Source organism: Melospiza georgiana, chromosome 12 (genome assembly GCF_028018845.1).
Source record: "Melospiza georgiana isolate bMelGeo1 chromosome 12, bMelGeo1.pri, whole genome shotgun sequence".
NCBI lineage: Eukaryota > Metazoa > Chordata > Aves > Passeriformes > Passerellidae > Melospiza > Melospiza georgiana.
In genome coordinates this window covers 1,417,799-1,432,088 of record NC_080441.1, presented here as the reverse complement: position 1 = coordinate 1,432,088, position 14,290 = coordinate 1,417,799, and positions in this window count along the sequence as shown.

Below are 14,290 nucleotides of genomic sequence, written 5' to 3'. Positions count from 1 at the left end.
ATGGAGAAGCATTGGAGTTAATTTTTTTCCTAGACAGCCCAAATGTTGCCTCTCTTCCCATATATTGTTATGGTAAAACATCCAACTTACCAGTAGAGTGTGTGTGAATTCGTGTGTATATATCTATATCATCTATATATATGTATGTATATACACTGAAAACCATAACACCATCAACATTATTTAGAAAAAAAAACCTGTTAAAATTGTTAGAGATTTACATCCCTGAAGCAGAAGGACTAGGGAGAGAGAGATTCTATTCCCAGCAGTTCTCTTTGCCAAAATTGGACCTGGTTAGTTTGTACATCTCTTGTCTTCACCTTCAGAATGATCTAACGCTTCGTGCTGTTGTAGAAAATAAAGAATCTGGCAAATGTGATGTGTTTTGTTCTTCTACTTCTCCTTTCATATCAACTTCTCAATGCTTTTGCTTTACTTTCATCTGGGGGTTTTATCAGGCCAAAATTATCTTCTCTAGATAAAATAGAGTTGTATTTACTGTTAAATACTTGTGTTAAACTGTGTATACAGTCATTCCATGTAGAGCACACACATTTGAAGGTGTGTTTAATGGTATTTCTTTTTTCTCCCGTGTATTTAGAGTCTCCTTTATGTAACTCATCAGGGTGAATTCTGTGTTGTAAATCCTAGGCAGAAGTTTCCTTAGATACTGATCAGGCTGGAATTGCAGCTTGAGGTGTGTTTGCTATGAGTGTACCATGAATAAATCTGTATATGAGCTCATGGTACAGTTATCCATATAATTTATTTATAAATTGACCCGTGGAAGTATTGTATATTTTTGGAGTGTACTTGCAGTTGGAGAAGGATCTCAGCTTTTCATGCTGTTCAGCTTGAAATACAGGGTTATTTAGCTCAGGCACTTCAGAGTTTCCTTTAATCTCCACAAACCACTGTGCCTCCAAAAGCATCATTGATCATCCATCTCCAAAATTGTTCCTCCTGTTAATGGCTGCTGCTTTTTCCCCCTCCCACTTTTTCTCTGTTGTACATTCATTTGGACATACTGTGTGACTGGTTTGTCTCCCCTCCCTTTGCAAACAAAGTGGATTTTTGCGTTTCAGTTTTACTGTAAAGATTGAGTGCAACCCTAAATCCTAGGGTTTCAGGGATTAGAGTTCCTCGATTTTTAAAGTTATTATTATTTTTTAATCATCTGTAACAGAGCTCTGTAACAGCCTCTCACACTCAGCACCAGCAGAAGAGTGGAAAGCATCCTTGTAGTGTCCCTGCTCTCTATCATGGAAAATAAGGGTTTTTTCCTGGACTCATTAGTAGACCTGTATCCTCAAACAGTCATTTCCTGTCTCAGGTTATTTTATTTTATAGTTCCATGCTAGGAAAATTGGTTTAAATCCTTGGCTGGCTCAGACAATGTTTAAATTTTAATCTGCAGTGAATAACAAGTGTGGGACTCCTTTATCTGTCAGCATTTTAGATTATCCAGTGGGAATCTTGTGCAACTTCACAGGGGACCCATCTGTTTTTCTGTTCTTCTCGTTATGCCAATCAAAAGTCAGTTTTACTGGTAAGAAGAGCCACACATTTTTGGTGGGTTCACAGAAGAAAATGAGCCTCCCCACCCTGTCCCATGAAGAGTTGTTTTAGTTCCAAGAACTTGCAATTTCTGAGCAGAGCCCTCAGTGAGTTACCTTTGAAGTCAGATTTTAATTAGTTGATGTAATAACTATTGACTTTTCTTTAGGGATATGCCAGTATTATTGATATGACAATTAAAAGCAGAAGGATTAGTCTATTAAAGAAGTACTAATTGACTTTGGTCTTTCCAGGCTAAACGATTAAGGGCTGATTGGTCAAAATAAAGTGAGCTGTGTCTGTAATTATTGAACTCAGGATTTCACTTCTTCTCCCCCTTTTTGTTAAATATTTTTCTTGACTAATCTGCTGAATTGATAGATGGATATTTTCAAATGGATTTTAATTGAGCAGCAGGAATAGAAATTGCACAAGGGGTTTGTGTTTATTGTTGGTGCAGCAGTGGGATGTTTGTAGGTAAAGGAGAAAGTTTCCTGGAGATCTGGGAATTGTGACATTTTGATGGCGCTGATTGGCTTAGACACGTTTTCTAGTAAGATAATTATTCATTGTGCTTGATTTTGTATCTTCATACATTGTCTCTGTGATGTAGAGTGGATTCTTCAGTTTGCAAAGTGGATGCAAATCGTGCCTAAAAATGATATTTGTTGGAAGTTGGTTCCTCTTGTCATGATGGGAACAGAGCTCCTTTTGCCTGGACACAAATGAGTGCCCAGGACACAAAGCACTCTGTTGGGCAGCTTTGTCTTGATGTTTTCTGCATTGTCCTAGCAAACGTCATTTTCTCATTTGAAGTAAAATCTCAAATACTTTGTTTCCAAAAGGCACAAGAGTCATCCCATTATGTTTGGGAAAAAACAGCTTTGAAATCTTGAAAATATATGAAATCCCAAATTGTTATAACAGCAGAAGTTTTCTGACACCAGAATAAGTTAACACATTTTTCTTCTATGCCACAAAGTTAGAAAAATAATTTTCCCACCAGAGTTAAATTTTAGCTGTGTTGCTGATGGAGAATTGAAATGTTTAACTGCTAAATTGAAATTAAAGTCCTGCTGACAGCTCTTATTTATCACTGGCAATAGTTTTTGTGTACTAAGCATTGCTCTCCTTTCTCCTCCCATGCAGGTATAAAGGGCACTGCTGGAACTTCATAATCAAGATCTAGGAAGACAAGGTAGGACTTGGAGGATATAAATTTGTCTTAATGATCTTGTTTTGCTGATTTGGATTCAAATTTTGCTGATTGCTCCACTGCTTAGAAGCCTCTGGATTTTTCTTGTGAAACTGTAATGTGGTTTTATTTTCTTGAGAAAAGGAGGTTTTAAATTGTCTGCAGATTTTTTTTCCTTTCTGACAGTGCGGTACTTTCAGTTTTCACATTCTTGTTTGTGCTGTAGGACAGTGGATGGCTCTGGCTTGCTGATCTTTGTCACACCAGTCTTAGAGCTTAAGCAGAAATTTATTTTAAAAAACCCAAAAACCTTTGCGCTTTTCAAAAGTTTCCTTTTGGGTAATTGGCGATGCTCTGGTGTATTCAGTGCTGTTTGTATTTCGTGTCCAATGGCACAGCCCAGGGTCCTTAGAGCAGTGGCCCAGGGCAGTGTGAGAGCTGCAGAGTGCCAGCAGTGCCCGCTGTGCCGCTGCTGCCTGCTCAGAGCCCCGGGCCTTTGCTTGGGGGTTGTGTTGTTTTTCCATTCTGTGCCTGTTTTCTGCACTGCATCCTTGCTTGGGGGGTTTTAGTGCCTCTGTTGTGCCCTCAGGAGTGCCTGAGGTGCTGCAGGCTGGGCTGGAAGCAGCCCCAGCGAGAGGGAGGATGGATGGATGGATGCTGGTGTTGGGGTGAGGAGCTGGGCAGGAGCAGTGGCACAGGCAGCCAGGAGTGCCTCCAGCTGTGGCTGCAGGAGCTCTCTGTGTGCTGGCTGATAACACAGCAAGGGAGCAGGGAGAGCAGCAGCTGCTCTGCTCTAGAACTGCCCCAGCTGCTGCCCAGCAGCCCAGCCCCAGGCAGGGCAGGGACAGGCAGCAGGGACAACATCTGCCCTACCCAGGGATGGGGACAGGCAGCAGGGACAGCATCTGCCCCAGCCAGGGATGGGGACAGGCAGCAGGGACAACATCTGCCCTACCCAGGGATGGGGACAGGCAGCAGGGCCAACATCTGCCCCAGCCAGGGATGGGGACAGGCAGCAGGGCCAGCATCTGCCCCAAACCTGCTGCTCCACCCAGGGATGGTCCTGGTGTCCCCCTGGGGCTGCAGTCCTGCTGTGACCCCTGACAGCACTTCTGTGTCTGTGCAGCCCAAAAGTGCTTTGTGTTCCTGTGGAAATGTTGTTTTGATTTTTTTAAAAGATTTTTTAAAGGTTTTTGGTGTTTACATTCTCTTAGCAAACTTCCTCACACACTTTCTGTAAGTAACTTATTGTTTTGCATTCTTTTATGGAAGAAGAGAAATTTGATGGGCTGCTGGTTTGTCCAGTGCCATTGGAGAGGTGGCACTGTCACCCTCCAACCCACTGCCACTTTTGGACACCTATAAATGTTAGAGTCAGAAATTAAACTCCCTTTTTCTTCACCTTAAAAGCAACAGTGTGTGCACTCATGTTGCTTTGTGTCCTGTAACAAGATGGAAAGGACAAAATAATCATCTCTTAGAGAGAGGTGGTTTAATTAGCACTGGAGGAACTTGCTCTGAGTGACTGAACTGAAGGCACATTGCATGCAGGGGGTTTAGGAGGAAGAACAGCTTTGCCAGGGGAGCTCAGGAAGGACTGGGAAGGTGTTGGTGCTGCAGAATGCAAATACATCTGAGCAGAAATTGAGGTAGGGACAAAAAAATGTGAAATCCTGTAGTTCTGACCCACACTTTATCCAGGAAGTAACTTTGTCAAACATTTAGGAAATAAAATATCACAGCATGAAAAGCAGATGTGAAGAGTGGCGAGATCTTGGTGAACTGGATTAAAAATTTATACCCAAGGGTATGTGGCACTTCCAAGCACTGAGGCATCTGAGGAGTTCTGTTCAGTTTAAAAGTTATTTTATTCTTTACTCAGTTTAAGAGTTATTTTATTCTTTCTCTGTATCACACTGTAGATGGAGTTGGGGTTCTTGCATGTTGTGGAGTGGGAATTTCAGTCTGGAAGGTAAAGGAAAGACCTGGGTCAAATTCTAATCCTGCAGTCACACAATTCAGTGATGTTGGAAGGGATTCCTGGTGCAGAAATGTCTGAGCAATAGAAATATGGCACTACCTTGTTTTTTCAGTCACCAGAAAAAAATCACTCATTTCTAACTATAACAATACTCATTTATTAAAAAATGGAAATACACGTTAGGTTTTCTATTATCCCTTTAGCTGAGCATTTTGTTTTGCTGCAAGCAAATCACCTGAAAAATTACCGGCTGAAATAGAATTTATTTCATTACATACACTCACAAGAGACTACTTTAAAACACACTTGATTTGACAGTCTAAAAACAAAAATTCAAATAGTTATCACAGATGCTGTGGTCCTTAGATTATGCACTCCACTTCTTATTTTCAATGCAGGCCAATGTTCTCCAACTAACCATTTCAAAATTCTTTAAAAGTATTTTAAAAAGAAGCAAAAAAAAAAAAAAGAAGTTTGAGAACCTTTGCAAAATTCATTGAAGTAGCTCTCTAATTATGTATTCAAGCTGAATTATCTTCTCTTTTTCCCTTCATTACATTCACAGTGAGGAACAACATGTTTCATTTAAATAAAAATCTCCGTGTGGTAAATCAGACTGTATATTTATATAGGACTATCAAAGAAATCTGGGCATTGACTATTCCATCTGTAGGTCAATTATATGTCTTAAAACAGAATACATGGGATAAATAGTGATTTAAATTGACAGTGTCAATCCATCTCTGAATAAATGGAATAATGTGGTACGTGGGGGGAAAATTATCCACAAATAACAATTGAGAATGGCACCTAGAGCAGATCAACAACTACAAGCAGAACCACAAAAAAATATTGGCTTTGGAAAGTTTGAAAACTCATAATGTTTGGAATGTTTTTAATTAAAATTTAGAGGCAGCTGTTCAGCTATGAGGTGCTGCATAATCCCATGTTCATTTATCTAAGTGGAAACGAATTAGAAAATTGATATGAGGAAAACCCTTGGAGTGTGAAATTCCCAGAGTTATCTATAAAAAGTTACAGTTCTATCTTTCTGTCTCTCTAATAGCAGCAGAAATTCAGGCAATAATAACAGATTTGTGTGGCTCCTCAGTCCAGCGTGGCACAGCCTCAAAGGCTTCTTTGCTCCATTCCAGCAGGTGTTGAATGCAGAATTTCTTTGGAAAAGCATTGAAAGGTTGTGAGTTTGGGAGGTTTCTGTGATTTGGGAGGACTAGCATGGAATTTGGAAGGGAAAAAAGAAGAAAGTTGGCTGCTGATTGCTGCGTGATGAAAGCAAGGTCAGAGTGATTTGCTTGGTTCAGATTTCATTTGGGTCACTAAATGTCTCAGCTCTGTCTTCAGAGCTGCTGAACAGGTGTGGGTTTGTACAAATCTTGGGGTTATTACCAGTCCCTAAATGTAATGTTTGTTGCCTGTTATTTGATACCGTTTGATGTTCATGGTGAAGAGCCAAACCTGGAGCTGCCTGGGAAGCTTTTAGTCAATGAGGTATTTTTCTAAAGGCAATTTAAAACTCAGCAGTGCAGTCTCCTGAATGTGGAGCTCTGGATGTCTCTGGGAGCCCAGGAATGCTGGGGCAGGTGTGCATTTCCTGCACAGGGCTGCACGTCCTGCACCTCCCAGTCTTGTCTGGGAAACAGATGGGAAACCTTGTTTGTGTGAGACACAAGTGGGAATGTCCCCTCACTTCTTCGGCAGGGCTGGTTGGAATCCTTGCTGTTGTGAGACAGAAAGAACAAGAAATAATGAGAAATATGAAGTGTATTAGAACTGTCCTTACGGGCTGCCTTGAGGAGGATCCTTGCGTCTATCTCTGATCTGAGAGGCCAAGCATCCTCCTGCCTCCTGCTCAGGATCTCTTTCTCTTTTTTCCCCCCTTCTTTTATCATTTTAAAGGTTTATGTCTGCCTTTTCAACGCAAAGTGGGTCATCTTCAACTGCAAGCTGTTAAGCTTTTGCAATCCAATTTTCAAGAAAATTAACCAGCTCTTTCTTACCCAGATCATATGGGAGCCCATGTAGCCTGAGGATTTCATCTTGGATCTAGTTCTCAAATATTTCTACTCTGGCCTGTAAGATTTTATCTCCTTTGATTACACTTGTCTATTCAGGCTTTTCCCCAGCTTTCAGAAAATTCCATTTTTTTGTCTTTCCATCTTGTATTCCACTTATTTGACTCTTCCCAAGCCCTTGAGAAGCCCAAGGTCCCTTTGACAATATTGTTTTCCTTAAAATCTACAGGAAAAAAAAAAACTTTCTTAGGACCCCTTCAAATCATGCTCCTTTTTGCTAATTAGCTGGTTCTCAGAACATGGTCCTTGTCTCTGCCAATATTGTGATGCTATAAAGTCTCAAAATGTTCATCTGTGTGATATTAATGTTTTAATATTTAAAGCCATATTTACTCAGCTCCGTATTTTGACAGATTTCTGTAAATTTTGGTTACTATGCAACAGGAAAAAAGCAAATTAACAAATGTGGTGCTCTCTGGCCTGGTGTCAGGAGCCTCCCAGTGTTTCTGGATAAATATCTTTAAAATCACCTCGTGAAAAGGTGGAATGGGAAGCTGCCTGAGCAGGGGGATGCAGAGGATGCTGTTAAAGGGAAGTTTTGCTGTTCTTTCGAGGATTAAATGCTGCAGGCTGGCACCAGCACCCCACAGGACATTTGTGCCCTGCCACCCTCCCTGGGCAGCACGGCCCCAAGGGAAAAAGCCAAGCCCTGTGGTCAATTTAGAAACAGTTTCACATAGATTGAAAGTGCATTGGAGCAGTCATGAGTGCCTTCAATTGCTCTCAAATAGTTAATTTAATACACGACGTTGCTAATTTTGTTTAAAGAAAGAAGGTTTTGCATTTATGATGGGTGTAAAGAAGTATATCAAGTAAAAATGAGGCTCCTTTGCACAATTCTTATTATTTATTTTCCTCTCTCCAGAATTAATTCGTGTAGCAGGTATGCATCTCAACACTGGGTGAAATTCTCTCTTTTTATCAATCTGATGGGGCACTGCCCGGGTAATGAGTCTGATTGGATCTTGGTCAACTTTTAACCACAGCATTTGGGCATTGCCCGCTGCTGCACCTGTGCTGGGCACTTTTTGTGCTCATCACTTGGAGTTTAACTTCCCCCTCAGCAGCCTGCTGTGTCAGGTGATGATCAATAGCAAAACCACCCCAAAACTACTGCCTGGTGACATGGAAGTATCCAGAATGAGAATCAATGAGCTTCAAACAGAAATAACTTTCTACAAAACCCTCTTTAGTTACTGCTTCTCTATGCAGTTGCAAAATTTTGAAGAATGTCTGGTTATTGCATCAAGATCTCGGGTATTTCTGTGTTTATTTTCTTTATATACCTGAATAGTTGTGGGAAAAGATTTTGACAAGAGAATTCAGAGGGTGTGATTAAATATTATTGTAGTGGGTCTCCTGTAGATTGATCTATCTTGATTTATTTGTGGGTTGTGCACGCTGGAAGGAGCTAGAAATCCCCCTCTTTTTGTCTGGAATAAAGTTGCAGTGAATAGCTGAGGGGTCAGGAGGGAAGTGAAGCACTTCAAGGACAAGTTTAAGGCACATCTTGATTTGTGTGGTGTCAGCTTCACAATGTGGAAAGCTACAGCTGGGGGCTGTCTGCTCTGCAGAGAAAATGTACTCACACTGTCAAAGCCTATGAACAAAACAGGAATGACACTGGGCAGCACAGAAGGTGCCAGACAAAAGAAAATCCAGTGAGCTCAGGAAATTACACAGGTGGTAGCTCTTTGTACCACCATAATGTGAAAATCTGATTAATTTAACAGCAGATAAGGTGAAAAAGTTGATTCTTCATACCGGGAGTCAATAGAAAATTCTCTCATCTGTCCTTGCTTGGCTTCTCCCACTGTCACACAGTTTTGTGCTCTCTGGATATTCATCTTCAGGGTTTTGGTCTTGGATTTTGCAGCACAGCTGCTTTTCAGAAAGAAACCGAGCCCAAATGCGCCACCCCTCAGACATCCCTTTAAAAATTAATGCACTTGGGTGCACAAGTTCTGGTCTCCCTTCGGCTGAAGGAGCAAACCAAAGCACATGGGATGATATTTCTGTGGGGTTTGGCTTTGCATCCTCCAAAAATTGGAGAGATCCCAGAGCAATGCCCCGTGGCCTCTCCCTTTATTGGAATAAAGCCAGAAAGGGACTCGTCTGTCTCCTTTTTGGACATAAACCTCTGGTGTTTGTAGGTTAATTTTCCTACCAGCATCCTGGAGCAGTTGTGGCCCCTTCACTCCCTCCTCCCCAAGAGCTGCAGTTTCCAGAGTCCCTGGCAGTGCCTTCATCCTCATCCTCATCCTCACCCCATGCCCATCTCTTCCCTGGTGAGGATGAGGATGAGGGATGGATGTGACCCTGCAGGTTCAGGGTTTGAGGGGTTTGGATTCCTGTGGGATGGGGCATTGGTGGCTCTGCTGGTCAGAGTGAAGGGAAAATAGGGATACAGCCCAACCTTAATGCTTAACCCATTAGAATTAATGAAAAATGAAGAGAAAAATCACCTTGTTTTGTCTAGAGGGCCATATCAAATGCAGTCTGCTAATCAGAAATCAGAGCTTCTCCAGGAAGAACCATCACTAAAAATTTAACATTAAATCCCTAAAACCTATTGTGGGATAAGCAAGAAGAAGCAGAGGAACGTTTTGGTGCTGGTGTGGGGCAGTTGCAGTGGAATCAGTCTCTATTCTGGCTGATACATCACAAGGCTTTCATAGATAAGAACAATAAAGCAATCCAGTTCTTAAAGCCCTGGAGGGCAGTTAGGAAAAGCAGATAGCAAAATGCATTGCTGATTTAGAGCAGAAAAATCTGCAAGGGAGCCAGAACTTTGATGGTGGGGGAATTTTATTCTGGAGATTTTGATTGTGATAACTATATTATTTCAGAGATGTTTTGGGATGACAATACCGCATTCCTTAGTGAGAGAATTTGTGGAACAATCCATGGCTATTTGAGAGCTAATCCTGTAAAAAAGACAAGTCTCATAAATAAAGGAGCATGTAGGAACTGGTGATAAAAATATTATCTGAACAGACATGTTAAGAATAAGGAAAGAAACAAAAGTTTGATTGTGAAGCAGCTGATATTGAGGGAATATTAAAATGCACTAAGATTTTAAGTATCCATGTAATATACAGGGAATCATTTAACAGAGAAATTTGAAATGTTTCAGAAATTGTTAGCTGTAATGATATTGTAACTTAATTTAATCAAATTGATTTAATAAAGCAAAAGAAAATTATTAGTGGGTGAGCATAAAGAATAGTGCAAAAAATAGGTTATTTCTTCAAGATATCTGCAAGAATAAGCATGGTAAAATATTTAAATATAAGGAAAAATACATGGAACTTAAGGTCATGGGAGAAGTGCAAAACTTGGGTCACAAAATACAAAAAAAGAAGTGTTCAATTTTTATTCAATATTTTGCTAGATTTCATTTAATGGTGAGTACTAAAGGGAAGTGATCCAGTGCAGAAAATCTGCTGAAGTGTTGAGAGCTGAGTTCAATGGTGCTGTGGCTTCTCCTGCTCTGAAATAATGGACTGAGAAGGGGAGGGCAGGGGAATGCAGTGTTGGGCAGGAGGGAGAGGTTCCAGCTGCCCCATGACAATATCATGTTCAAGCCACAGCTCTGCCCTTGCTGGCCTGGCCATTTCTGGGGGAAATGGGGTTTCCAGTCCAGGCTTGCTCTGCAGCTCTTCATGGATGAGGCCATTGAATTCATGAATTTACTTCTTGGTGCTCACAGCTTGCTCAGTTTAGCACCCATCCCACTCTTCTATTGAAGTTCCATGCATTCCACCACTGCACACCTACTAAAACGCGATAGAAGTGGAGCAGCAGCAATTAAATTTAAATATTTCATCTGCTCTGTCCCATCTCCACCACTGCAGTCTCCTCTCCCCAGGGCCAGGAGAGAACCTGCATCCAATGCTGGGTTCAGGTGATTGCATTTCCTCAGCCACGTGCCCTCTGATGGCAGAAATAAGTGTGGTAGGGAGTCAAACATCATTTGGACTTCTTACTGTGAGGGTGTGCGTTAATTTCCTCCAAACGAATCCAATTTCTTAATTGTTGCACCTACAGAACGTTCCTTTCTGCAGTTGCTCACAGGAAGGTGTTCCTTCCTCTTCTGCTGCTGATTGACCCCATGAGCTGTCACCATAGCAACAGAATAAATTAATTTAGGAAAAAAAAAAAAGGTCAGGTTGCCAGGCTTTAAAACAGGAGATGGGAAACAAACAAATAATCTGAGATAAAACTGAACTGTCTGTCTCCTGGAATTTCAGCGCTGGTAGCACCCCTGATAGGCTGGATCTGCATTGGAAGACCTTGAGGCATGTGTAGTGTATTTGAGCATCACATTTAGACTCTAAGGTGGAAATTGAGGCAGAGAAATGTTGTTTTTTAAAATTCAGGGCCATGCAAAGGTCTTCCCACGCCTGTTTTTCTGCCTGTAAAAGGGGAAGAGTGTCAGCGCTGCAGTGGCAGGAGTGAAGGTTCCTCGGGCAGGGGTGCAGGAGTCTGGGGGCTCCCTCTGGGCCTGGGTCTGCTCTTTCCCCCCTGCCAGGAGGAGCACAAGCCTTGCCTGTGCTTGGGGAAGTGGCCACAGCAAAGGCTGAGACTCCTCCAGACCAGCTGGGAGCCTGAGAGACTCAGGGGAGACACAGAAAACTCAGAATGATGCTGTTGTCCTGGAGTAAAGGCGCACAAAATCTGAAATTCAGTGTTTCAGGCTCATCTGTAGTAAGTGAAAATGTGTGTACACCTCTCTGCCCCCGACTAGGAATTCTATTATGAAGCTGATAAAAACCATTTTCAGACTGGCTTCATCAAATTGACACTTGGAGGTAAAACCTGGCTAGATCTAGCAGAAATGACTACTTACAGACGAGGGAATTGGCTGGGTTTTGCTTAGAGAAAGCTGCATAAACCCTCTTCACACCCCATAGTCTTTCTCATCCCTCTTCATCAGTTTTAGCAGCAAATAGCAAAAGTAGCCCCTTTTCAGAGGTGTGACTGCTGAGGGCTTTAGGAATCTCATCATTGGCCATCGTGGATATTGTGCCTGTTGTAGCTGGACCCTTTCAGGTTTGTAAAACCCTTCAGCCTCAGAGCTGTGATGCTCTCAAAGCACAAATTCCGCTGCTCTTGAGAAGGGAGTGCTCATTCCCTGTTGGCCCATCCCTTTCATTAATCTAAAATCGCATTATTTGGGCTGGAAAGGATTTGTTTTTAGTAGCAGGGAGTTTCAATGCTCAATATTACTGTTTTCAAGGTATCTTGGAGGGATTTTGCATTCCTGCTTTAGTTTGTGTAGTTGAAAATGCCAGCTGTTATAGACTAGAGAAAATCACGCTTCAGGGTTCTGGGAGATTAATTGGGAAATGTGTCCTCTGTATATCCTAAATTATCAACTGACATAAGGCAAATAATTAGCAACAAAATGTGTTACTCAGAGAAGTACGCATTTGTGTTCTGTCTGTCTGAGGAACATTTCAATCACGGAGCTGCCAGCGCTGACTGTGGCAGCAATCAGGAGTCAGAAGCAAAATCAAGATCCAATTGTATTCCGTGCAGCATATGGGCCAATTATGTAATTATTCTTTAAAAAGTATATCATGGGAGCACTTTGCAGAGGGAGGAGCGCAGGTTGCCTTTCATGTGGCATTTTCTGCTTTCTTAATTGCCACTTTTTAACGAGAGAGCTGATTCTGCGTGACCCCAGTTAATGATTTACATCAGTTTGCTCTCCTTTTAACTGGTTCTTCAGAGAAGGGATTTCATTTTAATCATTCCTTTTTTTTAATAGTTCATTTTTTTGTGCTCTTGCTGCAGACTTGCTTTGCTTTGTTTTCTTGAATTGGGTCTTAGGGAGGTTGAGAGCAGTGCTGAGCCAATTCCACAGTAGGAAAAAGCTTTCCCAGGAATAGGTGTAAGAGAATATTCAAGTACTGAACTTTACAACCTTATCAGTCATGTTTTCACTGTACACAAACACCATTATAGCTGTTCTTAGCTATTGATTTGACCTTTGTTGTTTTTGGGAGTGGGTTCTTTTTTTTTTCCCCAAATATCAATAAATCAGCCCTTTAAATGCAATAAAAATTCCAAACCTGGGCTTGTCTTATAGCTTAGCAAGGCAGTCTGAGAAGCAGATGGTTGTAACCTTTATATATCTTGATTACAAGAAATTGTGATGCATATGTCTGAGTTTAGAAATGGAATACAAATTCATCTGATGTCACTGTATGCAGAACTGGGGGACTGAAACTGAGTATGCTTCTTACTGTGTATGTAATGCTCTTTGAAAATTTTTGTGTGCATCAGCTTTGTTAAATTAAATTCCCATATGTTCATTAAAGAAACAAACAAATTTTGTTTTATAAATGGGACTTAGCAGCAGTGATAGCACAGTGAATGTTCCAAGGCTGGGAACAGGAGTTCTGCCTTTTCCAGTTGCAAATCTGATTCAATTCAGACATTTTATTAATCCTGACAACGTGTTGCTGACATTTCAGCAGAGTTGAGTTCCTGTGCTGCAGCAACAAATCTCACAGAGGCAAGTTTCAAACCCAGCCAGCCTGTGGACAGAGCTGTTCTCACTTTCCTTTAAACCTGTATTCCAAAAGAAATAACAAAAATATAATGGAAACAAGCAAAATACTCAAATCACAGCAGAGCCCTCCTATCTGTGGTCTGTGATTTTCTTTGTCTACCCTTCAGCTGAACTGATAAAATTGTGTTGGTGCCATCCCAGCTGTATAATTACAGCTGCACACAAAGAGCTGCTGTGGTCACAAACAGAAATTAGATTTTGTGCTTGAGGAGCAAGAGGCACCAAGGTACTTTTAATGTTACCTTAAAGGATTTCTACTAAAATATGGCAGTAGAAAGCAGAAATAATTCAGGCCAAGAGCCATGTTACCTGTAATAATTAAGCATCTTCACTCATTAAGTTTAAGGTGAAGGAACCCTTAGCTCCTTTTAACCCTCGCCCTGAATTTGGCTTGCTTTTATACTAAACAGAAATGGTAGAAGAGAGATGAAAGGATATTTTTTTATTATTTTTCCAAGGAAACAGAGTAAAGAAAGGTAAAAACACTTTGAAATATCTCCTGCACCAAAAGCAGCAAGAATTGTTCTCCCTTCCTCCAGCCACTCTCCAAACTGGTGCTGGTCTCAGCCCACACTGGAATAATGTCCAGGGACTAATTCACTGATTTTATTTCACTGTTTGTCAAACAGTTCTGAATTGTGACTCTTTGGGAACAGTTGGTTTCAAAACAAGTCGTAAAACTTGCCACAAATTATTCATAATAAATATTTTTCCAGCTTTCGCTGCATCTGTGGCTCGCGCTGCAGAAGCACCTAGAGGCCTGAGCTGACATTAAGACAATCAGTATGCTAAAAGCTCTGTGTATAGACAGCAAAATGAAATATTTATGTGAAGAATGTCTCTACAAATAATACTTAGGGCCAAACAGCATCAGCACATTT